The sequence below is a fragment of the Lagenorhynchus albirostris genome, chromosome 4, assembly GCF_949774975.1.
Source record: "Lagenorhynchus albirostris chromosome 4, mLagAlb1.1, whole genome shotgun sequence".
Classification (NCBI taxonomy): Eukaryota; Metazoa; Chordata; class Mammalia; order Artiodactyla; family Delphinidae; genus Lagenorhynchus; species Lagenorhynchus albirostris.
The window spans coordinates 42,744,335-42,767,351 of NC_083098.1; the positions used below are offsets into that span (position 1 = coordinate 42,744,335).

The 23,017-nt window shown below is 36.4% G+C and overlaps 1 protein-coding gene across 3 annotated transcripts in view; it reads right to left on the bottom strand.

Moving 5' to 3' along the window:
* Positions 1–23,017, bottom strand: part of CFAP299 (cilia and flagella associated protein 299) — a 615,047-nt gene that overhangs the window by 47,960 nt on the left and 544,070 nt on the right. The window contains exon 1 of one of the 3 annotated variants that reach the window (XR_009540132.1): positions 11,141–11,274. The exons of the other annotated variants lie outside the window; for them this stretch is intronic. The gene's annotated coding sequence lies outside the window, so the exon portion shown is untranslated. Of the gene's footprint in view, positions 1–11,140; positions 11,275–23,017 lie in introns of those variants that run through there. 3 annotated transcript variants of the gene reach the window in all.

The following is a 23,017-nucleotide window of genomic DNA, read 5'->3' on the forward strand; positions in this document are numbered from 1 at the left end:
AAGCATTAATCTAAGTGAAAGAAGCCATACTTCAAAGACTACATGCTGTTTAATTCCATTTTTATGAAATTCAGGAAAAAGACATATTATGGTACCAAAAAGCAGACCACTAGGGCCAGATTGGGGGTTGGGGATTGACTACAAAGGGGTGAAAGTTGTATTTTAGGGGGTGATGAAAATGTTCTACATTGATTCTTGACTGTGGTGGTATTTGGTGGTATTTGCATGACTGCATACATTTGCCGAAACTAACAAATTGTACATTTTAAAATCAGGAAGTTTTATTGTATGTAGATTACGGAATAAACCGATTAAAGGCGGAAATAAAGAAAGAAACTGCATTGCAAATGAGGGAAACTTCTTCTATAACTCTGGGTTTCAGAACCACTCAGCCTCTGTCAAAATTGGGAAGCCCCCTGCCCAAATAGGAAGCTGCCTCTACAATTCCAGTTCCCTCTACCCCCTTCAGAGCCATAGTTCACACTCCCAAACTGGATGCTCACCACCCGCCTCCCTCTCCATAAACACACAACCAAACTGAAGTAGGGAAACCTATTTTTCAGAGTCTAGCTGTACTGGAGTCTGAGCAATGTGATTTTTAGCTCCAGATTCCATAGCACATTAAGGCATATTAAATAGAAGTTGGAACCAAAAACAAATGAGCCAGTCCAAAGTGTTCACCACATTTCTTCAGCTCACCTTAAAGTAGTGACTGGCTAGTCTCTTCCCTGCTTCTCTTCATGTAATTTATTTTCTTCTTTCTCATTTGGGATCTCTCTCTTGCTACCTTCCAACCTTTCTCTCTCGCTTACTGTCAAGTCCTTCTTTATTCTTATCTGGATCCTTAATATCTTTCCAAGCCTAGCTCCAGCCCTTCTTTCTGGCAATAATGCTCCTAGACCCAGGGAGGCAGGGCTTACATATCAGGGGCCCCTATTCTTTGGAGTGCCCTTCTAAAAAATGTCAAAATACCCTTCCAGTGGTACTTAGTGGTGGATATCAACTGTGGTAGGCAGTGCTGTATGGGTGGAGAATCAGACCACCAAGACCTGTGTTTTCCCTGGTCCCCGTTTTCCCCCTTGAAGGTCCTCTCTGACCCTCCTTTATCCCTAACTCATGCTTGTGGGATCCACCAGAAGACTCGAGGAGCTCTAGGCTTCATACTTTCAGAGTCTTCCTAGACCCAGTAGCTGGATCCTCTAGCATGAGATCACAAGAGATTGTGCTGCTAAGAATGGGGATGAAGTTGATTTTGAGTGAGCCTCACTTATGTCTGACACAGGAAGTATTCAGGACACCAGGTTACTCCTGATGGATGTGTCAACTTTGTCTGTTAGGATTGCAGTCCTTCTCAGGTCTACAGCACTCTATGGCCTCCACAGGTCCCATGCAATGAAGAAGTCAGTGTTCCAGGACTGGTCATATCTATCCTCTCCAAGGGCTTTCAACACTATTGCTCAACTGTGCCAATTAGCTCTTCCGATTAATGTTCACTCTTGTCTCTGACTAATAAGATGACATATTGTTTGCCTAGGTCTGTCTTAGGTCATATGGATCTAGGGTTGTACCTTCTTCATTCCCATTGACCATGAGTCCCTTGCCTGTCTCCTGGTAAAGACAGGTGTGTGGTGATAATCTGATGCCCAGGTATTCTCTAACTGCAGCCTAAATGTTAATTACGCTGGTGGAGGTAGAATAAGTTCTTGGAGAAGGAGCACTGTATCTTACATTTCTTTTGCATTTCCAGTGCATCTAGCTCTATTAGGCACTAGCATGCCATTACTGTTGTATGTTTGTTTGTTTTTTCTCTGACAGATTGGAAGGCCCACAGAATACTTAATCTTCTCAATAAATCAAACATTTCATTCAGGGGATCAAATGCTTAATATTTTCTCTGAAAAAAGAAGCTATTAAATAATGTTGGCCTATTGCCTTGAGGTCAGCATTCCTTAAATTAAAAAAAGGAAAATACGCATTTTTTTCTTTAGATAATTCCAGCCAAATTCTGCTTGTGAAAGAGAGTGTCAGTTATGTCACAGACTAAACCATTTTTCATGGTATAAAAAAAGTCCAAGTAAATAGACACAGGTTTCTTGAATGTAAAACAAGTGCCTCTTCCTTTTTTTGTAAATCATTTTCCCTTTCAAGAAGTACTTCTTATGGCATTATGTTGATCCTGACAGAAGCAATTCTGATTTCCTTCCTCTGGTATGTGGTATGGTTTTAAAGGTTGGTGTGATGTGCTTTGGTATGACATGAAAGTCATCATGAGATTTATGGAATTGACCAGCATCTTATTGCAGCCAGATTTTTTCCTAACAACCTAAGCCTGACATCAATTTGGATGATGAATGTACTCAACTTAAATTTCTTTTTAGCATACAGACAAATAAATGGTAAAAAAAAAAAAGAAAAAAACCTGCCATTTGGAATAGATACCTGGTTCCGAATCTATCCAACACCTGTGTTGGTCATAAAATTAAACCAAAAAATGTTTTGATTCTCTTTCTTCTTTAATCAACACATTCACTAGTATATTTGATATGAAAATTCTTGTAAAACCAATTTGTATTTATGTCAGAATAATGTCTTCAGAAGTGAGTTTGGCAGAATAGAATGGGAGAAGTGTATGAGTGAAAAAGATGGGAAAGGTTAGAAAAAAGAGCGATTGCAATAGAAAAGGAGATATTTTATATATAAGATGGCTTAAAAAAAACAAAATCAAGCAAAAACTTTAAGTAATGGATCTAACCAGAGGCAGAGAAACAAAAAAGGAACAAACCACTTATGTTTCATTTTATTTAGATACTCTTGAAGTGCTCAATTGTAAATGTATAAATACTTTAAATATAAATACTTATTTTAAGAATAAAATGTTAAGTTTGGGATGAGTCAAAAAACTGAAAGCCAAAGATTAGGAAAAGTTTGTAAGAAAAAGTGTTACTGAACATTTATTACATTATCCAAATTGCTTTTTTTTTTTTTAATTTGGAAGCACTTCTAATAATCTATCTTGAGAACTAGAGAAGGTGGCACAAATCTTGCAGAGAACTTTGACTTTCTATTTCCCAGACTATTTTACTTTTAGAGTAGAAAATGATAACACTGACCATTTTAATGACGTCAATAACTTATGTAAATAAACTGTCTATTTGGAGATAAAGTTCAGATGTAAACTTTGGTGTGCTAATCTGCTGGGCTGAGAGGACTTTTTATGATCAAACATACATTTAGTTATTCTGAACCTTTTCCTTGCATATTGAATTTAGATGTAAATATCAATTTGTGGACTTTTTAAAGTATGAATTAATTCAAGCAATTGTTATTAAAAACATAATAGCAGGTTGTTTGAATTCCATTTATGGTTTTCAAAAATTCAATTATTTGACTAAATTGAACCATTTAAAAAACCTGTTTTCGTTGCAAGCCTGCTTCAGAAATTGAATAGAGAGTTTAAAGCACGCTGTTTTCTAAATTTTACATAGGCCATTTTTTCCTTTTAAAATCACAGAGATTTTATTTATCGTTTTGGAATTTTGAAACGAAATAACTTGTAAAAATGAATAAGAATTTAAAAATTACGGTAATTTCTCTTTCCACTTGAAGTTTAAGAAAGGCAAGGCATAATAAAAAAAAAACTTTCTCAGAATGAAAAATTTACAGCAGCAAGGCATACATTGTACATCAAATTTAAATGTTTCCTGGGACTCTAAAATACATATTACTGGTATGTATTCCTTTGGAATCATTAGACCATTACATAATAGATTCATTTTTCATATCTGTTTAGAACAGCTAATTATGAATTTATCATTAAGATTGTCACAATTAAATTACAAATTTTAATCTGGTGCCATAGCTGGAAGGAAACTAAATCTTGTAACAAATATCCAGATAAATTCTAGAAAATACTGAACCCTTTTTTACTGCAACAATGAACTAGCCTAAGCACTTGCTAAAGTTTGGTGACTATTGAACAAAATATAGTTAATTGTTAGTATTCAAGTAGTAAAAAATATAAAGTCAATTGGTAAAATAGATTTGGATTTAAATTCACAGCCACCACTCTAGACGTATGTTTTAAGTATGTGTTTACAGGTTTTGCATTTGGAAAATTGGGGAGAATTGTGAGAATTAATGAAGTTGCGTATATATTTGGTAGAGTAAAAAGCCTTTACAATGCTATGAGACTTTCCAGAAGTTTGGGTCATAATGTCAGCATCAGGGCATGACTCTCATTAGCTGAGGGCTCAAATCAGGTGGGACTAGGGCAGAATGTGAGTTCAGATGTGTGTTTTTGCGCACATATGTACGTTAATGTGTGTAAGTTTAAAATGCATTTTCAAACATTTGCATTAGATCCAGAGTTATATTTTTGGTATAGATCATGCACAAGAGTAAAGTGGTGATGAAAGAGGTGAGCATTAACACCTAAAGATAACTTCAATAAACTTGCAAACTGCTTCAGCAAATATGTCAATTGACAATTTGAACAACCTTAGCGATATTACACAAGGTATAGTATACCAATACCAACAAGGCAATTTGGCTTGCACACTTACTTCCAAAGGTCATTTTAATCTGGAGATGTAATGAGAATCAGCTCTTAAAGAAATGTTTTCCCTCTCCTGACTCTAATGTAGGGGCAGGTGCATCACCAAAGCAAAGTATGGAAAAATAAAATCCTGGCATGGGAGCAACTCTATCTTGGATCACTTCTCCACTAATTTTTCCCAAACCTTGTTACTTAAGCAGGTAGGAATGTCACGCTAAACCTATATTCTCAGAATATTAAACAAAGAAGCGGTGGAGAACAAAACTTGAACTCAAAAAAATATTCTTAAAGTTTAAACTCTATGGGACATCCTATCAGCAAAATAAATTAAGCATACTTGACTGCGTTTTGCGGCTGTTTTCACAGCGTTGATAAATGTAACCGGCAGGATTTGTCCACTACCTGCAGTCAAGTCGTCATCATATACAGATGTAAAGTGTCTCAACTGAAACACCAGAGTTCATTACGCACTCACTAACAGTGATTATTGGGGACCACTGAAAAAGTAGTAGAAGCGTTTGTGAGAACTGAGAAGTTCCAACACCAATGAACAAGACATTTCAGGCTCCCTGAAGCAAAGTTTGAAACCATTTTGCATTTGCCTGTTAATCTCAAGATGAAAAAGCATGATGAAAAATTGCAAGGACGAGCCCTTTGCCACAGGGAAACTACATTGAAAGCTAACAGTAACTAAAAGAACCGTTTCCCCACTGCAGCAACAAGGTGATGGGGCATGAGCTCCCTTAAGCTTCCTGGCAGGTTTCTCCTGGTGAACTTGATGTATTTTTGGGAAGCTTTCTGGGTGAGAGAGATTCAGAGTAAAAACACTGTCAGGAGATTTTCTTTGAGTACTAAGAACATTACTGCCGTGTACATCCAAGTCTTTAGAATTCTAGTCTTTTAAAAAAGATATATTTTCTGGTTAAAAACTACTTTAGTGATTAGAAGGAACAATGGAAAGCAGCCCAGCAGTCTCTGTTGAAGAGCAGGAATTAGATAGCAGTCCTTATCTATGGGCAAACTCACCAGTAAGTTTGGTTTAATAGCTGTTTTCCTTTTTTCCTGGCTTTTTTCACTGAATGGACTAGATTCAAATATAGTTACCATTAAGTTGATGGACTGAAATGATCAAATAATTGAAATGATGAAAGTTGGTTGGCAAGTAGTACATAGGTTTGCATTGTAACCAAGGAGTGCTCTTTTAGTGTAATTAAGCATTTCCAGTTTTTCCCAATTTCAAGAAATGGGGAACTTTAATTTATAAAGTATAGGGAGTGGGAGTACTGTGTCTTTTAAAAATTGTTTTAACTTATAAAATTTTGATCATGTCTTTATTATAAACTCATGTAGAATATCCTTATCTCACACATACTTTTAAAATATCATAAAGCTGGATATTCTAACAACAGCCTATCACATTGCAAAACCATTTTGCATTCATCTCCCACCATACAATGCTTTCTTCCTCATATTCAGCAGATGGTTTTTATCACCTGTGACAAAGGCTTAAGATACTCATGTTTGCTTCTTATGACACATATCACCTCACCGGCTTCCCTGAGGATCAATATCGGTTTTACTGCATATCAAAAGATTCACTTCTTCTCACTAAGATGTATAAGTGGATGATTTTTATTATTAGGCTTTTGTCCCAAATTCCAGTGCATTATCTTGAGGGCTAGGCTGAACCATGGATGGCTTTCCTAGACCAGGTTGACTTAAGGCTTATAAAAAACATGCTGAACAGCCTCCTTGTTCCTTTTATCTTGGCCTGGTCGCCAATATAGGTTTCTCCAGATATTACCACACCAATTGTGAGGAAAGGCAAAGCCCAAGGAAAAGTCCTTCAAGGAAAATGAGGGGGAAAAGAGCATTCCCTTAACTAGGGTATGAAACAAAAAGATGAAATTATCCAATGTAGAGCTTCTTAAACCGTTCCCCATAGCATCCAAGCAAAAGGACCCTACCTGCCAATCTGACCAGGACCTTGGGGTGGGATGGGGTGGAGAGAGGCAGTTGTCTTTATGTCATTACTGCAGCAGGCCTCACTCATTGACTTGCCAATATGCACTCCACGACTCTAAAAATAGTTGAAGCTGTTCCCACCTGACTTTGAACCATGTTCTGAGATGCATTGCTTGGATTCAGGGTTCCTCACACCAAACATGTCATTCCTCCAATTGAATTTCAGGATTAAGCCAGATAACACTTAGCATCATGCTTGGCAGAGAGCAATGAAGACAACATTTCCAAAAACTATACACTTGAAACTGGGAAACCTTCAATTTTACTTTAAATCCATAGATAATTAGCTAATTGCACTGCACATGTATTGCTTAAAGTAGAATCTAAAGCACACAAGTATATCATACGAATCATTTTGAAATAATATTACCTCTATGAAGTGTATTGCCAAATAAAAAGTGATAGAGTTTCTACTAAGTATATGTGTTTTTGGGCAATTCAGAAATGTTTCTCTATGCTCCTGATTAAATATAAATTGTTTAGCTTTATTTTTCTATGAATCCCTGTATAAGTGCAGGGAGTAATAAAAATTTCTTGAGACTAATGACTATGTGTTACACTGCTGTGTATGTTATAGATAATCAAAATTATTTAATGGGTTTCACTGAATTGACTGATAGATGCCTCTCAGATATATGTTTGAGGAACTTTCTTACAACAAATAAAATAATTACAAACAGTCCCCAGCTTAACGATGCTTTAACTTACAATTTTTTGACTTTATAATGGTGTGAAAGTGATACGCATTCTGCAGAAACTGTACTTTGAATTCTGAATTTGAATCTTTTCTTGGGCTGGTGATATGCAGTATGATACTCTCTCATAATGCTGGGCATTGGCAGTGGCAGCAGACACAGCTCCCAGTCAGCCATGTGGTCACAAGTACATATGGATAAACCACCCATATGCTTACAATCATTCTGTACCCATACAACCATTATTTTTCATTTTCAGTATAGTATTCAAGAAATTATGTGAGATACTTGACACTTTATCATAAAATAGGCTCTCTGATAGATGATTTTGCCCAACTGTAGGCTACTGTTAAATCAGCAGTCCCCAACCTTTTTGGCACCAGGGGCCGGTTTTGTGGAAGACAATCTTTCCACAGACCAGGGTGGGGTGATGGTTTCAGGATGATTCAAGTGCATTACGTGTATTGTGCACTTTATTTCTATTATTATTATTACATTATAATATATAATGAAATAATTATACAACTCAGCATAATGCAGAATCAGTGGGAGCCCTGAGCTTGTTTTCACTTGCCACTCACTGATAGGGTTTTGATATGAGTCTGCAAGCAATTGATTTATTATGGTCTCTGTGCAGTCAAACCTCTCTGCTAATGTTAATCTGTATTTGCAGCCACTCCCCAGTGCTAGCATCACTGCCTCAGTTCCAGCTCACATCAGGCATTAGATTCTCATAAGGAGCACACAGCCTAGATCCCTCATAGGCAAAGTTCATAGTAGGGTTTGCACTCCTATGAGAATCTAATGCTGCCACTGATCTGACAGGAGGCGGAGCTCAGGCAGTAATGCAAACAATGGGGAGTGGTTGTAAATACTGGTGAAGCTTTGCTTCCTTGCCTGCCACTCACCTCCTGCTGTGTGGCTCAGGGGTTGGGGGCCCCTGTGTTAAATGTTTTGAGCAGTTTAAGGTAGGCTACGCTAAGCCATAATGTTTGGTAGGTTAGGTGTATTGATGCATTTTCAATTACAATATTTTTAATTTACAATTGGTTTATGGGGATATAACCACATTATAAGTTGAGGAAGATCTGTGCTCTAAAAAAGAATTTACTAGAGCAGTTGAAATAATCTTGTATGACAGCATGATTCAAATTTTGAAAAAACCTGTATTAGGATCTACATATTTATGTGTACCTATATTGATATCAATTTTGCTATTGCTAATTATATATCTTCACAACTAAAGGGATATCAGAAGGAAATATCAAAATAATAACAGTAATATCTTGGAGTGATAAAATTATGGATGATTTTAACTTTCTTTATACTTTTGTATACTATTTGTCTTCACTAAAGGTAAATTAGCTTTATAATTACAACCAAAATAAGGGTGATGATAAGAACACTTATGAAAATAAGTGTTATGATAAGAACACCTAGGAAAAGTTCTTTGTATTTGATTTTAATTTTTTTTCTATGTAACTGTGATAGAACTAGAAATCTGCCTTCTGGATAATAAACAGAGGTAAACTTCTCCCTTTTCCATTCCCCAATTTCTCTGGAATTTTAGGTTCTTTGTTGGACCACTAGGAAAAATCTCTCCTTCAGCTATGCAGACCAATGATATACGGTCATGGACAACACCAACACTGAGGATTTCTTATCCCTGACACATCTGCAGACAGACATGTGATTTGAATTCTGAGGTCAGGGTGTCCCAGTGGGTCAACAGCTGTCGAAATGAAAGATGTTTTGTAACATTCCATAGTCTCCTCTATCCAAAAAGGTAGGAACTTTCAATATCATCTCACCAAAGATTTAGGTTTTCTCACTTTGTCTTTGCCAATAAATTCATTTAAAAGACTTATCTTTGACTGAGGATTCCTAAGAGTCTAGTAAATTATGATGACCTGGTTATAGTGTAATGCTTTATATGAAATTATACCAAAATATTGAAATAATCTCAATTTATTTGAAGCATAATAATATTCACTGATTATTTATAATATGTATACATAAATGGCATATTTATGTGTAAATATAATTCAATAATCCACTACCATAATGTCCTATATACAGGTATAGCTCAGAGATATTTCAAGTTTGGTTCCAGATCATCAAAATAAAGCAAATATCACAATAAAGCAAGTTATATAAATTTTCTGAATTCCCAATGAATATAAAAGTTATGTTTATACTATATTGTATTCTATTAACTGTGCAATAGCATGTCTTCAAAAAGTGTGTCTTCAAAGTGTGCATAAAATAATGTACATACCTTAATTTAAAAATACTTTTTGCTAATGTTCATAGCAGCACTATTTACAATAGCCAAGACAGGGAAACAACCCAAGTGTGCATCAACAGATGACTGGCTTAAGATGTGGTACATATATATACAATGGAATATTACTCAGCCATAAAAAAGAATGAAATATTGCCATTTGCAGCAACATGGATGGTCTCAGAGAATATTATACTTAGTGAAATAAATCAGAGAATACAAATACTATACGATATCATTTATATGTGGAATCTAGAAAAAGAATAAAAATGAATTGACATACAAAACAAACAGACTCAGAGATGTAGAAAACAAACTTATGGTTACCAAAGGAGAAAGGGAAAGGAGAGGGGCAAATTAGGAGTATGGCACTAACACATACAACTACTATACATAAAATAGATGAGGAACAAGGATTTATTGTATAGCACAGAGAACTATATTCAATATCTTGTAATAAACTATAATGGAATATAATCAGAAAAAACAACTTGAAACATTTTGTTGTATACCTGAAACTAACACAACATTGTAAATCAACTATACTTCAATAAAAGATAAATAAATAAAGTAGTAGGATTTTTTAAAATGTTTTTTTGCCTAAAAATGCTATCATGGGACTTCCCTGCTGGTGCAGTGGTTGAGAATCCACCTGCTGATGCAGGGGACACGGGTTCATACCCCGGTCCGGGAAGATCCCACATGCCATGGAGCGGCTGGGCCCGTGAGCCATGGCCACTGAGCCTGTGTATCTGGAGCCTGTGCTCCACAATGGAGAGGCCAAAACAGTGAGAGGTCCGCATACCGCCAAAAAAAAAAAAATGCTATCATTCATCTAAGTCTTCGGCAAGTCATAATCTTTTCGTAACAGTAACATCAAAAGCCACTGATCACAGATCACCGTAACAAATATAAAAGTAATGAAAAAGTTTGATATATTGGGAGAATTACAAAACTGTGACACAGAGACACGAAGTGAGCATATGCTGTTGGGAAAATTGTGTTAATTGACATGGTGGGTGCAGTGTTGCCATAAAACTTATATTTGTAAAAAATGCAATAGCTGCAAAGCACAACAAAATGAGGTATGGAGATTGGTTCAAGATGGCAGAGTAGAAGGAGGTGTGCTCACTTCCTCTTGCGATAACACCAGAATCACAACTAACTGCTGAAAAATCATTGACAGGAAGACACAGGAACTCACCAAAAAAGATACCCCAAATCAAAAGACAAATGAGAAGCTGCAAAGAGACAGTAGGAGGGGTGCAATCACAGTAAAATCAAATCCCATAACCACTGGGTGGGTGACTAACAAACTGGAGAACAATTACACCACAGAAATCCACCCACTGGAGTGAAGGTTCTGAGCCCCACCTCAGGCTTCCCAAACTGGGGTTCTGGCAATGGGAGGAGGAATTGCAAGAGAATCAGACTTTGAAGGCTAGCAGAATTTGATTGCAGGACTTCGACAGGACTGGGGGAAACAGAGACTCCACTCTTGGAGGGCACACACAAATTAGTGTGCACATCGGGACCCAGGGGAAGGAGCAGTGACCACAGGGGAGACTGAACCAGACCTACCTGCTGGTGTTGGAGGGTCTCTTGCAGAGGCAAGGGGTGGCAGTGGCTCACCGCAAGGACAGGGACACTGGCAGTGGAGATTCTGGGAGGTGCTCCATGGCATAAGCCTTCTTGGAGTCTGCCACTGGCCCCACTGAGGAGCCTCTATTCTCCAAGGCTGGGTCGCCTCAGGCCAAAGAGGGAGGGAACTCAGCCCCACCCTCAGCAGAAAAGGGGATTAAAGTTTTACTGAGCTCTGCCCATGAAAGCAACACCCAGCTCCACCCAACACTAGTCCCTCCCATCAGCAAGCTTGCACAGGCCCCTTAGACAGCCTCATCCACAAGAGGGCAGATGCAGAAACAAGAAAAACTACAATCCTGCAGCCTGTGGAATTAAAACCACATTCACAGAAAGATAGACAAGATGAAAAGTCAGAGGGCTATGTAGCAGATGAAGGAACAAGATAAAACCCCAGAAAAACAACTAAATGAAGTGGAGATAGGCAATCTTCCAGAAAAAGAATTCAGAATAATTGTAGTGAAGATGATTCAGGACCTTGGAAAAAGAATGGAAGCAAAGATGGAGAAGATGCAAGAAATATTTAACAAAGACCTGGAAGAAGTAAAGAACAAACACCTAGAAGAGTTAAAGAACAAAAAAAAAAGATGAATAATACAATAACTGAAATTAAAAATACACTAGAAGGAATCAGTAACAGAATAGCTGAGGCAGAAGAACGGATAAGTGACTAGAAAGACAGAATGGTGGAATTCACTGCTGTGGAAAAGAATAAAGAAAAAGAATGAAAAGAAATGAAGACAGTCTAAGAGACCTCTGAGACAACATTAAACGTGTGAATGTTCACATTATAAGGGTCCCAGAAGGAGAAGGGAAAGAGAAAGGACCCAAGAAAATATTTGAAGAGATTACAGTCGAAAACTTCCCTAACATGGGAAAGGAAATAGCCACCCAAGTCCAGGAAGAGCAGAGAGTCCCAGGCAGGATAAACCCAAGGATAAACACACTGAGACACATAGGAATCAGGTTGACAAAAATTAAAGACAAAGAAAAATTATTAAAAGTAACAAGGGAAAAATGACAAATAACATACAAGGGAACTCCCATAAGGTTAACAGCTGATTTTTCAGCAGAAACTCTACAAGCCAGAAGGGAGAGGCACAATATATTTAAAGTGATGAACGGGAAGAACCTAAAACCAAGATTACTCTACCCTGCAAGGATCTCATTCAGATTCAATGGAGAAATCAAAAGCTTTACAGACAAGCAAAAGCTGAGATAATTCAGCATCACCAAACCAGCTCTATAACAAATGCTAAAGGAACTTCTCTAAGTGGGAAAAGCAAGAGAAGAAAAGGACCTACAAAAACAAACCCAAAACAACTAAGAAAATGGTAATAGAACACACATATCGATTATTACCTTAAATGTGAATGGATTAAATGTTCCAACCAAAAGACACAGGCTCACTGAATGGATACAAAAATAAGACCCATACATATGCTGTCCACAAAAGACCTACTTCAGACCTAGGGACACACACAGACTGAAAGTGAGGGGATGGAAAAAGATATTCCATGCAAATGGAAATCAAAAGAAAGCTGGAGGGCTTCCCTGGTGGTGCAGTGGTGGAGAGTCTGCCTGCCGATGCAGGGGACACAGGTTTGTGCCCCAGTCTGGGAAGATCCCAGATGCTGCGGAGCGTCTGGGCCCATGCGCCATGGCTGCTGAGCCTGCGCATCTGGAGCCTGTGCTCCACAACAGGAGAGGCCATAACAGTGAGAGGCCCGTGTACTGAAAAAAAAAAAAAAAAAAAAAAGAAAGCTGGAGTAGAATACTCCTATCAGATAAAATAGACTTTAATACTTTTAATATAAAGAATGTTACAAGAAATAAGGAAGGACACTACATAATGATCAAGGAATCAACCCAAGAAAATGATATAACAATTATAAATATATATGCACCCAACATGAGAGCACCTCAATACATAAGGGAAATGCTAACATCTATAAAATATCCATCTGAAAACAGCAGATTACACTCACTTCTTAAGTTCACACGGAACTTTCTCCACAATAGATCACATCTTGGGTCAAAAATCAAGCCTCAGTAAATTTAAGAAAACTGAAATCATATCAAGCATCTTTTCCGACCACAACACTATGAGATTAGAAATCAATTACAGGGAAAAAAACGTGAAAAACACAAACACATGGAGGCGAAACAATACATTACTAAATAACCAAGAGATCACCGAAGAAATCAAAGAGGAAACCAAAAGATACCTAGAAACAAATGAAAATGAAAACATGACAACCCAAAACCTATGGGATGCAGCAAAAATGGTTCTAAGAGGGAAGTTCATAGCAATAAAATCCTACCTGAAGAAACAAGAAAAATCTCAAATAAATAATCTAACCCTACACCTAAAGGAACTAAAGAAAGAAGAACAAACAAAACCAAAAGTTAGTAGAAGGAAAGAAATCATAAAGATCAGAGCAGAAATAAATGAAATAGAAACAAAGAAAACAGTAGCAAAGATAAATAAAACTAAAAGCTGGTGCTTTCTAGAAAAAAAATTTTAAAGTTTTTTTTGTTTGTTTATTTCTTCTTATTATTTTTTAATAATTTTTTTCATAAATAGGTTTTTCTTATTTTTTTTATACAGCAGGTTCTTATTAGTCATCAATTTTATACACAACAGTGTATACATGTCAATCCCAATCACCCAATTCATCACACCACCACTCCCAACCCCCCGCCCGTGACTTTCCCACCTTGGTGTCCATACGTTTGTTCTCTACATCTGTGTCTCTATTTCTTCCCTGCAAACCAGTTCATCTGTACCATTTTTCTAGGTTCCACATATATGGGTTAATATACGATATTTGTTTTTCTCTTTCTGACTTACTTCACTCTGTATGACAGTCTCTGTATCCATCCACGTCTCAACAAATAACCCAATTTCATTCCTTTTTATGGCTGAGTAAATTCCATTGTATATATGTTCCACATCTTCTTTATCCATTCATCTGTTTATGGGCATTTAGTTTGCTTCCATGACCTGGCTATTGTAAATAGTGCTGCAATTAACTTTGGGGTGCACGTGTCTTTTTAAATTTTGGTTTACTCTGGGTATATGCTCAGTAGTGGGATTGCTGGATCATATGGCAATACTAATTTTACTCTTTTAAGGAACCTCCATACCGTTCTCCATAGTGGCTGTATCAGTTTACATTCCCACCAACAGTGCAAGAGGGTTCCCTTTTCTCCACATCCTCTCCAGCATTTGTTCTTTGTAGATTTTCTGATGATGCCCATTCTAACTGGTGTGAGGTGATACCTCATTGTAGTTTAGATTTGCATTTCTCTAATAATTAGTGACGTTGAGCATCTTCTCATGTGCCTCTTGGCCATCTGTATGTCTTCTTCGGAGAAATGTCTATTTAGGTCTTCTGCCCATTTTTGATTGGTTTTTTGTTTGTTTGTTTGTTTTCTAATATTGAGCTGCATGTGCTGTTTATATATTTTGGAGATTAATCCTTTGTCCATTGATTCATTTGCAAATATTTTCTCCCATTCTGAGGGTTGTCTTTTCATCATGTTTATGGTTTCCTTTGCTGTGCGAAAGCTTCTAAGTTTCATTAGGTCCCATCTGTTAATTTTTCTTTTTATTTCCATTACTCTAGGAGGTGGATCAAAAAAGAACTTGCAGTGATTTATGTCAAAGAGTGTTCTTCCTTGGTTTTCATCTAAGAGTTTTATAGTGTCTGGTCTTATATTTAGGTCTCTAATCCATTTTGAGTTTATTTTTGTGTATGGTGTTAGGGAGTGTTCTAATTTCATTCTTTTACATGTAGCTGTCCAGTTTTACCAGCACCGCTTATTGAAGAGACTGTCTTTTCTCCATTGTATATCCTTGCCTCCTTTGTCATAGATTAGTTGACCATAGGTGCGTGGGTTAACCTCTGGGCTTTCTATCTTGTTCCACTGATCTATGTTGCTGTTTTAGTGCCAGTAACATATTGTCTTGATTACTGTAGCTTTGTAGTATAGTCTGAAGTCAGGGAGTCTGATTCCTCCAGCTCTGATTTTTTCCCTCAAGACTGCTTTTGTTATTTGGGGTCTTTTGTGTCTCCATACAAATTTTAAGATTTTTTGTTCTAGTTCCATAAAAATTACCATTGGTAATTTGATAGGGATTGCATTGAATCTGCAGATTGCTTTGGGTAGTACAGTCATTTTCACAATATTGATTCTTCCAATCCAAGAACATGTATATCTCTCCATCTGTTGGTATGATCTTTAATTTCTTTCAACAGTGTCTGATAGTTCTCTGTGTACAGGTCTTTTGTCTCCCTAGGTAGGTTTATTCCTAGGTATTTTATTCTTTTTGTTCCAATGGTAAATGAGAGTGTTTCCTTAATTTCTCTTTCAGATTTTTCATCATTAGTGTATAGGAATGCAAGAGATTTCTGTGCATTAATTTTGTATCCTGCAACTTTACCAAATTCATTAATTACCTCTAGTAGTTTTCTGGTGGCATCTTTAGGATTCTCTATGTATAGTATCATGTCATTGGCAAACAGTGACAGTTTTACTTCTTCTTTTTTAATTGTATTCCTTTTGTTTCTTTTTCTTCTCTGATTGCCAAGCATAGGAATTCCAAATCTATATTGAACAATAGCAGTGCAAGTGGACATCCTTGTCTTGTTCCTGATCATAGAGGAAATGCTTTCAGTTTTTCACCCCTGAGAATAATGTTTGCTGTGGGTTTGTCATATATGGCCTTTATTATGTTGAGGTAGGTTCCCTCTATGCCCACTTTCTGGAGAGTTTTTATCATAAATTGGTGTTGAATTTTGTCAAAAGTTTTTTCTGCATCTATTGAGATGATCATACGGTTTTTATTCTTCAATTTGTTAATATGGTGTACCACATTGATTGATTTGCGTATATTGAAGAATCCTTGCATCCCGGGGATAAATCCCACTTGATCATGGTGTATGATCCTTTTAATGTGTTGTTGGAATCTGTTTGCTAGTATTTTGTTCAGGATTTTTACATCTACTTCCCTCACTGATATTGGTCTGTAAATTTCTTTTTTTGTAGTATCTTTGGTTTTGGTATTAGGGTGATGGTGGTCTCATAGAATGAGTTTGGGAGTGTTCCTTCCTCTGCAATTTTTTGCAAGAGTTTGAGAAGGATGGGTGTTAGCTCTTCTCTAAATGTTTGATAGAATTCACCTGTGAAGCCATCTGGTCCTGGACTTTTGTGTGTTGGAAGATTTTTAATCACAGTTTCAATTTCATTACTTGTGATTTGTCTGTTCATATTTTCTACTTCTTCTTGGTTCAGTCTTAGAAGGTTATACCTTTCTAAGAATTTGTCCATTTCTTCCAGGTTGTCCATTGTATTGGCGTAGAGTTGCTTGTAGTAGTCTCTTAGGATGCTTTGTATTTCTGCGGTGTGTGTTGTAACTTCTCCATTTTCATTTCAAATTTTATTGATTTGAGTCCTCTCCCTCTTTTTCTTGATGAGTCTGGCTAATGGTTTATCAATTTTCTTTATCTTCTCAAAGAACCAAGGTTTAGTTTTATTTATCTTGGTTATTGTTTTCTTTGTTTCTATTTCATTTATTTCTGCTCTGATCTTTATGATTTCTTTCTTTCTGCTAACTTTGGGTTTTGTTCATTCTTCTAACTCTATTTCCTTTAGGTGTAAGGTTAGATTTTTTTATTTGAGATTTTTCTTGTTTCTTGAGGTAGGCTTGTATAGCTATGAACTTCCCTCTTAGAACTGCTTTTGCTGCATCCCATAGGTTTTGGATCATCTTGTTTTCATTGTCATCTGTCCCTAGGTATTTTTTGATTTCCTCTTTGATTTATTCAATGATCTCTTGGTTATTTAGTAACGTATTGTTTAGCCTCCACATGTTAGTAGTTTTTACATTATTTCCCCTGTAATTCATTTCTAATCTCATAGCATTGTGGTCAGAAAAGATGCTTGATATGATTTCAATTTTCTTAAATTTACTGAGGCTTGATTTGTGACCCAAGATGTGACCTATCCTGGAGAATGTTTTGTGCACACTTGAGAAGAAAATGTAGTCTGCTGTTTTTGGATGGAATGTCCTATAAATATCAATTAAATCTATCTGGCCTATTGTGTCATTTAGAGCTTCTGTTTCCTTATTTATTTTCATTTTGGATGATCTGTCCATTGCTGTAAGTGAGGTGTTATTAAAGTTCCCCTCTATTATTGTGTTACAGTTGATTTCCTCTTTTATAACTGTTAGCAGTGGCCTTATGCATTGAGGTGCTCCTACGTTAGGTGCATATATATTTATAATTGTTATATCTTCTTCTTGGATTGATCCCTTGATCATTATGTAGTGTCCTTCCTTGTCTCTTGTACTATTCTTTATTTTAAAGTCTATTTTATCTGATATCAGTATTACTACTCCAGCTTTCTTTTGATTTCCATTTGTATGGAATATCTTTTTCCATCCCCTCATTTTCAGTCTGTATGTGTCCTTAGGTCTGAGTGGGTCTCTTGTGGACAGCATATATATGGGTCTTGTTTTTGAATCCATTTAGCAAACCTGTGTCTTTTGGTTGGAACATTTAATCCATTCACATTTAAGGTAATTATTGATATATATGTTCCTATTACCATTTTCTTAATTGTTTTGGGTTTGTTTTTGTAGGTCCTTTTCTTCTCTTGTGTTTCCCATTTAAAGAAGTTCCTTTAGCATTTGTTGTAGAGCTGATTTGGTGGGGCTGAATTCTCTTAGCTTTTGCTTGCCTGTAAAGCTTTTGATTTCTCCATTGAATCTGAAAGAGACCCTTGCTGGGTACAGTAATCTTGGTTGTAGGTTTTTCCCTTTCATCACTTTAAGTATATCATGCCACTCCCTTCTGGCTTGTAGAGTTTCTGCTGAGAAATCAGCTGTTAACCTTATGGGAGTTCCCTTGTATGTTATTTGTTGTTTTTCCCTTGCTGCTTTCAATAATTTTTCTTTGTCTTTAATTTTTGCCAATTTGATTACTATGTGTCTCCATGTGTTTCTCCTTGGGTTTATCCTGTATTGGACTCACTGCACTTCCTGGACTTGGGTGGTTATTTCCTTTCCCATGTTAGGGGTTTTTCAATTATAATCTCTTCAAATATTTTCTTGGGTCCTTTCTCTCTCTCTTCTCCTTCTGGGACCCCTATAATGCGATTGTTGGTGCGTTTAATGTTGTCCTAGAGGTCTCTTAGGCTGTCTTCATTTCTTTTCATTCTTTTTTCTTTAGTCTGTTCTGCAGCAGTGAATTCCAACATTCTGTCTTCCTAGTCACGTATCTGTTCTTCTGCCTCAGTTATTCTTCTATTGATTCCTTCTAGTGTATTTTTCATTTCAGTTATTGTATTGTTCATCTCTGTTTGTTTGTTCTTTAATTCTCCTCAGTCTTTGTTAAACATTTTTTGCAACTTCTCGATCTTTGCCTCCATTCTTTTTCCGAAGTCCTTGATCATCTTCACTATCATTGTTCTGAATTCTTTTTCTGGAAAGTTGCATATCTCCACTTCGCTTAGTTGATTTTTCTGGGGTTTTATCTTGTTCCTTCATCTGGTACATAGCCCTCTGCCTTTTCATCTTGTCTGTCTTTCTGTGAATGTGGTTTTTGTTCCACAGGCTGCAAGATTGTAATTCTGCTTGCTTCTGCTCTCTGCCCTCTGGTGGATGAGGCTATCTCAAAGCTGGTTCTTTGAGAAGATAAACAAAACTGATAAACCATTAGCCAGACTCATCAAAAAAAAAAGGGAGAGGACTCAAATCAATAAAATTAGAAATGAAAACGGAGAAGTTACAACGGACACTGCAGAAATACAAAGCATCCTAAGAGACTGCTACTTGCAACTCTATGTCAATAAAATGGACAACCTGGAAGAAATGGACAAATTCTCAGAAAGGCATAACCTTCCAAGACTGAACCAGGAAGAAACAGAAAATATGAACAGACCACTCACAAGTAATGAAATTGAAACTGTGATTAAAAATATTCCTACAAACAAATGTGCAGGACCAGATGGCTTCACAGGTGAATTCTATCAAACATTTAGAGAAGAGCTAACACCCATCCTTCTCAAACTCTTGCAAAAAATTGCAGAGGAAGGAACACTCCCAAACTCATTCTATGAGACCACCATCACCCTAATACCAAAACCAGACAAAGATATTACAAAAAAAGAAACTTACAGACCAGTATCACTGAGGAAAGTAGATGGGAAAATCCTGAACAAAATACTAGCAAACAGATTCCAACAACACATTAAAAGGATCACACACCATGATCAAGTGGGATTTATCCCAGGGATGCAAGGATTCTTCAATATATGCAAATCAATCAATGTGATACACCATATTAACAAATTGAAGAATAAAAACCGTATGATCATCTCAAGAGATGCATAAAAAGTTTTAGACAAAATTCAATACCCATTTATGATAAAACCTCTCCAGAAAGTGGGCATAGAGGGAACCTACCTCAACATAATAAAAGCTATATACAACAAACCCACAGCAAACTTCATTCTCAATGGTGAAAAACTGAAGGCATTTCCTCTATGATCAGGAACAAGACAAGGATGTCCACTGTCACCACTATTACTCAACATAATTTTGGAAGTCTTAGCCATGGCTATCAGAGAAGAAAAAGAAATAAAAGGAATACAAATTGGAAAAGATGAAGTAAAACTGTCACTGTTTGCAGATGACATGATACTATATATATAGAATCCTAAGGATGCCACCAGAAAACTACTAGAGCTAATCAATGAATTAGGTAAAGTTGTAGGATACAAAATTAATGCAGAGAAAACTCTTCTATTCGTATACACTAACAATGAAAGATCAGAAAGAGATATTAAGGAAACAATCCCATTCACCATTGCAACAAAAAGAATAAAATACCTAGGAATAAACCTATCTAAGGAGGTAAAAGACCTGTACTCAGAAAACTATAAGACACTGATGAAAGCAATCGAAGATAGCACAAACAGATGGAGAGATATACCATGTCCTTGGATTGGAAGAATCAATATTTTGAAAATAACTATACTATTCAAAGCAATCTACAGATTCAATGTAATCCCTATCAAATTACCAATGGCATTTTTACAGAACTAGAACAAAAAATCTTAAAATTTGTATGCAGACACAAAAGACCCCAATTAGCCAAAGCAATCTTGAGGGGAAAAAACGGAGGTGGAGGAATCAGACTCCCTGACTTCAGGCTACACTACAAAGCTACAGTAACCAAGACAATATGGTAGTGGCACAAAAACAGAAATATAGATCAATGGAACAAGATAGAAAGCACAGAGGTGAACCCATGCACCTATGGTCAACTGATCTATCACAAAGGAAGCAAGGATATACAATGGAGAAAAGACAGTCTCTTCAATAAGTAGTGCTAGGAAAACTGGACAGCTACATGTAAAAGAATGAAATTAGAACACTCCTTCACACCATACACAAAAAGTAAGTCAAAATGGATTAAAGACCTAAATGTAAGACCAGAAACTATAAATCTCTTAGAGGAAAACATAAACAGAACACTCTGTGACATAAATCACAGCAAGATCTTTTTTGACCCACCTCCTAGAGTAATGGAAATAAAAAGAAAATAAACAAGTGGGACATAATGAAATTTAAAACTTTTGCACAGCAAAGGAAACTATAAACAAGATGAAAAGACAAGCCTCAGAATGGGAGTAAATATTTGCAAACAAATCAATGGACAAAGGATTAATCTCCAAAATATATAAATAGCACATGCAGCTCAATATTAGAAAACAAAAAAAAACAACCCAATCAAAAAATTGGCAGAAGACCTAAGTAGATATTTCTCCAAAGAAGACATGCAGATGGCCAAGAGGCACATGAAAAGATGCTCAACATCACTAATTATTAGAGAAATGCAAATCAAAACTACAATGAGGTATCACCTCACACCAGTTAGAATGGGCATCATCAGAAAATCTACAAAGAACAAATGCTGGACAGGGTGTGGAGAAAAGGGAACCCTCCTGCACTATTGGTGGGAATGTAAATTGATACAACCTCTATGGTGAATAGTATGGAGGTTCCTTAAAAAACTAAGAATAGAACTACCATATGACCCAGGAATCCCACTACTGGGCATATACCCAGACAGAATCATAATTCAAAAAGACACATGCACCCCAACATTAATTGCACTATTTACAATAGCCAGGTCATGGAAGCAACATAAAGGCCCATCAAGAGATGAATGGATAAAGAAGATGTGGTACATATATACAATGTAATATATATAGGAACGAAATTGGGGCATTTGTAGAGATGTGGATCGACCTAGAGACTATCATACAGAGTGAAGTATGTCAGAAAGAGAAAAACAAATATCGTATATTAACACATATATGTGGAATCTAGAAAAATGATACAGATGACCTGGTTTGGTTCATCTGTATGGGCAGAAATAGAGACACAGATGTAGATAACAAATGTATGGACACCAAGGGGAAAAGTGGCTGGGGGCAGTGGTGTGATGAATTGGGAGACTGGGATTTACATGTATACCCCAATATGTATAAAATAGATAACTAATAAGAACCTGCTGTATAAAAAGATAAAATAAAATTCAATAAAATAAAATGAGGTATATCTGTATACCATTTTACTCTGTAAAAACAACTTACTCTTGTATTTGAACAGTTATAAAATCTAATTGGAAGTAAAAAGTTGTTTATCAACTTCTTTAAAAATTACTTCCAGAAATCTGCATTTATAAAAAGTGACGTTCTCTTGAAACCGTTTCTTCTGTGGTTAGCAAACCAACCATGCTTTTTTTTCACCAAAGGCTGATGATGTACAGTCATCCCTCATCCACATCCTGGAGATACCAAAATCTAGGGATGCTCAAGCTCTTTATATAAAATGTAGTAATGCAGTATTTGCATATAACCTATGCACATCCTCCTGTATATTTTAAATCATTTCAATTCCTTATAATACCTAATACAATGTATATACTATGTAAATAGTTGTAAATACAATCTAAATGCTATGTAAATAGTGGCCAGAGTATGAAAATTCAAGGTTTGCTTTTTGGAACTTTCTGGGTTTTTTTGTCTTTTTTTCTGAATATTTTTGATCCACAGTTAGTTAACTCCATGGATGTGGAATCTGCTGATATTGAGGGCTGACTACTGCAGTCCTAACTAGAGATTACCTAAATCAGATTTGAAAAAAAAGAACAGTACTAAAAACCAGGAGCCATCTTCTGCCACATATTTATTGTAGATATGCAGATGGTTGAGACAGCTCTTACTTCCATCCTGGCCCCAGAGAAAGAAAGGGCTCTCTGGGTTACATGTTCTGCAGCTTCTCCTTCCTTAGGGAAAATGTTCAAACTTTTCTCACAGAGAAATGTAACTTCAGGGCATCTCACAATGAGAAACAGGGAGGAACCTGACTCAGATGAAAAATATCACAATTTTACTATTTAAAGTTCCACTCTTGAATATGTGTAAAAGTGTGTAACTTTAGAGATGGGGAGATCAGAGTATGGGGAGAGGGAAAGAAAACATTAGCCTAAGGCAAAAACTAATTGGCCAACTCAGGAAGAAGGGGGAGAATTTACCTGGCAATTTTTGAGAAGGAAAAATGAAAACTATTCTAAAACTTTGAAAGATTAATTTAGAGTTCTCTTTGGAAACTGTCGGCTTAATAAGTCTCTAGTCATATTTAAGCTAAACTAGGTATCCATATCTGAAAGAAATGAGAGAGTTGGACAAATAGCTGACAGTGATTGAGCCAAGAGGATAATATGTTAATAATTA